Source organism: Mirounga leonina, unplaced genomic scaffold, assembly GCF_011800145.1.
Source record: "Mirounga leonina isolate KUSES-001 unplaced genomic scaffold, KU_Mleo_1.0 Mir_95, whole genome shotgun sequence".
Classification (NCBI taxonomy): Eukaryota; Metazoa; Chordata; class Mammalia; order Carnivora; family Phocidae; genus Mirounga; species Mirounga leonina.
The window spans coordinates 14642051-14648929 of NW_023270865.1; positions in this window are offsets into that span (position 1 = coordinate 14642051).

The window sequence follows — 6879 nt, forward strand, 5'->3', positions numbered from 1 at the left end:
TCTTCTTCTTCTTCTTCTTCTTCTTCTTCTTCTTCTTCTTCTTCTTCCTTCTTCTGTTTAACATATAATGTATTATTTGTTTCAGAGGTACAGGTCTTGATTCATCAGTCTTATACAATTCACATCCAGTTTCTAATAACATGTTCCTCATTTCTTTCTGAGCCTTCTCCAGCTGTTCTTTTTTTTTTTTTTTTAAGATTTATTTATTTTTATGTTGTTGGGAAAATTGGACAGCCCATGCAGAAGAATGAAACTGAACCATTTCCTTACACCACACACAAAAATAGACTCAAAATGAATGAAAGACCTAAATGTGAGACAGAAATCCATCAAAATCCTTGAGGAGAACACAGGCAGCAACCTCTTCAACCTCGGCTGCAGCAATTTCTTCCTGGAAACATTGCCAAAGGCAAGGAAAGCAAGGGCAAAAATGAACTATTGGGATTTCATCAAGATAAAAAGCTTTTGCACAGCAAAGGAAACAGTCAACAAAACCAGAAGACAACTGACAGAATGGGAGAAGATATTTGCAAATGACATATCAGATAAAGGGCTAGTATCCAAAATCTATAAAGAACTTACCAAACTCAACACCCAAAGAACAAATAATTCAGTCAAGAAATGGGCAGAAGACATGAACAGATGTTTCTGCAAAGAAGACATCCAAATGGCCAACAGACACATGAAAAAGCGCTCAACATCACTTGGCATCAGTGAAATACAAATCAAAACTGCAATGAGATACCACGTTACACCAGTCAGAATGGTTAAAATTAGCAAGTCAGGAAACAACAGATGTTGGCAAGGATATGAAGAAAGGAGAACGCTCCTACACTGTTGGTGGGAATGCAAGCTGGTGCAGCCACCCTGGAAAACAGTATGGAGGTTCCTCAAAAAGTTGAAAATAGAGCTACCCTACATCCCAGCAATTGTACTACTGGGTATTTACCCCAAAGATACAAATGTAGTGATCCAAAGGGGCACGTGCATCCCAATGTTTATAGCAGCGATATCTACAATAGCCAAACTATGGAAAGAAACTAGATGTCCATCAACAGATGAATGGATAAAGAAGATGTGGTATAGATGTATACAATGGAATATTATGCAGCCATAAAAAATGAAATCTTGCCATTTGAAACGACATGGATGGAACTAGAGGGTATTATGCTAAACAAAATAAGTCAGTCAGACAAAGACAAGTATCAAATGATCTCACTGATATGAGGAATTTGAGAAACAAGACAGAAGATCATAGGGGAAGAGAGGGAAAAATGAAACAAGATGAAATCAGAGAGGGAGACAAACCATAAGGACTCTTAATCTCAGGAAACAAACTGAGGGTTGCTGGAGTGGTGAGGGGTCGGAGGAATGGGGTGGCTGGGTGATGGACATTGGGGAGGGTATGTACTATGGTGGGCACTGTGAATTGTGTAAGACTGATGAATCACAGACTTGTACCCCTGAAACAAATAATACATTATATGTTAATGAAAAAAAAAAAAACGATTTATTTATTTTTAGAGAGAGAGAGTGCACAGGCAGGAGGGCAGAAAGAGAGGGAGAGAGAATCTCAAGCAGACTCCACATTGAGTGCAGAGTCTGAAGTGGGGCTCAATCTCATGACCCTGAGATCCCAACCTGAGCTGAAACCAAGAGTCCGATGCTTAACTGACTGTGCCACCAGGATGCCCCTCCAACTGTTCTTTTAATGTCCATATTCCTACCAAATGCCAGTTTATGATGATGTAAATATTCTCTTAGGCAATGTAGGTTTTTCTCTACGTGCTTCTCATTTTGAGTTCTCACTAGCAAAGTTCTTAAAATCCATATCTTAGTAACACTCTGTTCAAGGCAAACTAGCCTCTCTCTGTTATGCTTCTCAAAGTTCTTCATGTCTTAACCTTTACTCAGTCCTAAAGCAAATTGTGATTTTGTAGGTTTTTGTTACAAACAGCACCCCACTTCCTGATACCAAAATCTGTATTAGTTTCCTACTCCTGCTTAACAAATGACTGCAAATGCAATAGCTTAAAATACACAAATTTATTATTTGGAAGTCAGAAGTTCTAAAATCAGTCTGTCAGCAGGGTTGCCTTCTATCTAGAGGCACCACGGAGAATCAGTTACTTCGCATTTTCCAGTTTCTACAGGCTTCATGCAACCTTGACTCATGCCCCCTTCTTGTCTCTTCAAAGACAGCAATGTAACTTCTTTGGGTCTCTCACTTCTACTGTATCAATCTTTTCTGATCATATTATGTATTATGTTCTGACTCATATCTTATAAGGATGTTTGTGATTACATTGGACCCATCTATATAACCCAAGATAATCTTCACATCTCAAGACTTTTAAATTAATCTGCTAAGTCTTTTTTGTTAATTTAGTAAAACATTTATTGTTTCCAGGGATTAGGATGTGGTTGTGTTTGTTTGTTTGTTTTAATGGAGAGGGCATTATTCTGCCTTTAACACAGTCTTATTATTAAAATTATCATGAGCTAGAAATGACAGATACATTCAAATTCATTATATTAAGAATTTCTATTAATCAAATGCATCATAAAGTGAATGAAGAAGAAAGAAAAACAGGCAGGGTGAACATACACCTTGTAAAGGATTCAGAGTCACTATACATGAAGAACTCTTGCAGTTTAGTAAGAAAGTAATATTTAAAAATGGCTGAAGTCATGGATGAATCATTCAATAAAATATATTTTTAAATCAGAAATCAATAAAAATTATTCAACATTATTAGACATCAGGGAAATACAACTCCATGTTGAGATAACATTATATACTCACAAATTTAGCTAAAATTTGTTATTTAATTGTCAATACACAATCTGGAACTTCCATATTTGTGTGTGGGAGGATCTTCCATATTTTAATATTTGTTTACCACAGAGTTCTCCACTGGTTTTGCTTCTTAAAAATATTGTGTTAAAATATTACTTATCTTGATCACTGAAATTTTTAGAGCCCCCAGGAACACCTTATCTCACCTAAATCCTAACTCTTATTTAAAGTTCAAAAACAGACAAAATCAATCAATAATAATAGATGTCAGAATACTGGTTACTTTCCCCTATGTTCATCTGTTTTATTTCTTAAATTTCACATATGAGTGAAATCATATGGTATTTGTCTTTCTCTGCCTGTCTTACTTCACTTAGCATACTCTCTCACTCCATCCACATCGTTGAAAATGGCAAGATTTCATTCTTGAACTACCATTCAGTAGTTGATGGACATCTGGGCTAACATAAGATAAAAACAGAGAGGGGGCAAACCAGAAGAGACTCTTAACTCTAGGAAACAAGCAGGGTTGCTAGAGGGGAGGTGGGTGTGGGATGGGGTAATTGGGTGATGGGTACTAAGGAGGGCACTTGAAGTAATGAACACTGGGTGTTTTTGCAATTGATGAATCACTAAATTCTTTTTTTTTTAAGATTTTATTTATTTATTTGACAGAGAGAGGCAGTGAGAGAGGGAACACAAGCAGGGGGAGTGGGAGAGGGAGAAGCAGGCTTCCTGCAGAGCTGGGAGCCCGATGTGGGGCTCGATCCCAGGACCCTGAGATCATGACCTGAGCCGAAGGCAGACACTTAACGACTGAGCCACCCAGGTGCCCCTGAATCACTAAATTCTACCCCTGAAACCAATAATACACTATATGTTAACTAAGTTGAGAAAAAAAGAAAAAGGAATACTGCTTACTTTTTAAGAAGGTGGCATTGGTTAGGAATAAGTACCAAGGGGCCTTTGAGTGCTATATAATTATTGTGAGTGTTGGTTGTTGGGTATATAACTATGTAAAAATTCATCAAACTATATGATCTGTACATTATATTGTGTATAAATGCAATTGCTAATCTGGATATTTTTTAAAAATCATTTTTCAAAATGTGCCTAATATCTTTATTTCCTCTTTCTTATTTTTAGTTACCTATTCTGTGCCTCCAAATAAGTTAATCAAAATTTCCATGTCTCCCATAAGGGGATAAACTTATATTCTTAACATGTTTTATGTTGAGAAGTTAGAATTTGGTAATCATATTTCTATTAGATTGCAGAACTTGGATGTACTTTACAGTTTGTTTCATGTTCCCTGCTTCTTGAAAAGCCATGAAAACCCAACTTGAATTTTCTTATGGTGAAAACCACCTTTATTTAAAAGTTTTTTTTTTTTTTTGTTTTGTTTTTGTTTTTGTTTTTTTTGCTTTGTTGTGTTATTGATCCCCCTTAGTTCTTGGTCTCTTATTTCCTTTATACTTTATCATTACATTTAAAAATATTAAAACAAAGACATACATATCCATCTGTTATGAACTGAATTGTGTCTCTCTACCAGTAGCCCCTAAATTCATATGTTGGAATTCTAATCCTTAGAACCTCAGAATATGATTTCATTTAGGGATAGAGTCTTTAAAGAAATAATTAGGGAAGAATGGGGTCATGTGGGTGGACTCATATCTGAAATGATTGGTATCCTTATAAGAAGAATAAAAGATATGAGGGATGCACGCACATCTGAGGACACAGCAAAAAGACAGACATCTACCACCCATAGAAAGAGACCTCAGGAGAAACCCATCCTGCTGACACCTTGATCTTGAACTTCCAGACTGCAGAACTGTGAGAAATACATTTCTATTGCTTAAGCCACCCAAACTGTGGTATTTTGTTGTGTCAGCCCATCATTCTTTGTTCTTTTGGAAAAAAAAAAAAAAAAAGAGGTGTATTTTAAGTAACGTAATGTAGGATTATGTAAATTTATGGAATTTCCACTTTGAAAACATATGTTTAAAATATATAATCTATAGGGATATATGGATTTGGGATTTGGTTTGAATTTGTATATTTGACTGAGAAGTCTGAATAGACCTTTGTTCAAGGGTTTTTGTAGAACTTTGTCTCAGACTGTTTGGGATCTATAAGGATTTTGCTTTTCCAAACCTTTGAGTTTTTAAGCTTTGAGTATCTCTCTACTTATTTCAATTCTGCCCATCAATTAGACAATTATTTTGTGAGTTTTCTTTTTTCTTATACAGGCAATTTATGCTATAATGCAACATAATATATTCCTGAAAAACTTTATATTTTTCAAAAGTGTGAGCCATGAATGAACTCTGACAGAAAAGATAGGCCAGTCAAAATCTCTGTGGCTTTGTAAACAAAGCAGTTATAGTAATATATTTTTTTAATTCCTTAAGAAAAGAACAGCAAAGTTTAAAATGATCTAAAGTACTAACGAAGATTTATACTTTCTCTGGTAAATATATTAAGTTTATCTTTAAACTTTTGGTGAAGGTACCTTGATGAAAACGTATGCAAGGAAAGGTTGAATAAGCTGACTGTGACAAATACAGAAAGATCCCACATTCAATGTGACAAGCACTTTCAATACAGACCATGTGGCTAAACTAAGTGAAGAGGAAGAAAGTGATCTGAAGGGGTATAATGAATAACTATGCATCTCCGCTGTACTCAGCATTGTTAATATATGTGCAGTCACTTGCTATCACTAGGTGGTTCAAAATATTAACATGCTAGAAAATAAAAATCATAATCCAACGTGTCTTCTGCATTATATTGACATCACTCCCCTATTCATCATTTATGTATGAAAGAATCTGTGTAACAGAGATACATGTTTTAACAGAACAAAATGTAAAAGCTTTCAGAATCCAGCAAGTAACTATCAGCATCTAATAACATTGTACTTCATTGTTTCCCCCTAGCTGCAGGCTATAAAGGCTAGATCTGTCTTCTGCATTATCTGACGAAACAGTTTTACCAAATGCACAAGAGTATCCATGTCCTAGGCCTTTGATAAATATTTCTTTGCCACCAGCTGTGTGAATTGATAAGCACTTCTTGTAACAATGTCTATATTAGGAAAGATAACACAAGCAATTGTAACAAACTCCAAACTTTCAGTGGATTAATAGGTAGAAGTTTATTTCTTATGTTCTTAAAAGTTTAAAATAGAAGTTTGGGGCCAATTTGAGGGTGAATAATTTCTGCTTTACAAATTCAGGTAGTATCTGAGGGATACTGTTCCATCTTTGTACATGGCTTTCACAATAACTTGGCATTAGTATTCAGCTTCCAAAAAAGACAAGACAAAATGGAAAAAAAAGCACACTTGATGTTAACCACTTCAGCCTTGAAGTGAAAGCCATTCCTTTCACTCACATTCCATTGGCAAGAATGAGTCAGATGGTCCCATCCCTGTTCTGGGAAGCATAGTCTCTTGCAGGAATGCCACTTCCAAAATCACATTTATATAAAATGGAATGGGGAAAACTTTATTTCTTTCCTTTAAAAAAAAAAATCAGCTACCATTCCTACAGCTGTGCTTGAGGATTTATAAACTTTCAGTAATTGTTTTCTGATTATGTTCAACAGAAATAAGAGTTTATTTTTCACATTAAGGAAAAGTAAAATGGCTAAGAACTGGGCCACTTTCAATTTCCTTTCCAGAAAGAATACAAAACAAAGCAAAACAAAACATCTAAACATGGGGCTTTCACTGGTCACATCTAACAAACATTTAAAGAACAAATGACACCGATTCCATACAATCACCTCCAGGTAATAAAATACAAGGCAGTACTTCTCTACTCATTTTATAGTAGCATTATCCCAAATACCAAAAGCAGAGAATGACAAGGAAATAAAGCTATAGACTAATAATTCTTATAAACATACACTTAATCATCCTTACAAATATTAGCTATTTGATTCTAGTAATATATGTAAAGGGGAGATTAAGAATAAAAAAGAAGAGGAAGAAGAAAGGAAAGAAAGAAAAAAGAAAGAAAGAAAGAAAGAAAGAAAGAAAGAAAGAAAGAAAGAAAGAAAGAAAGAAA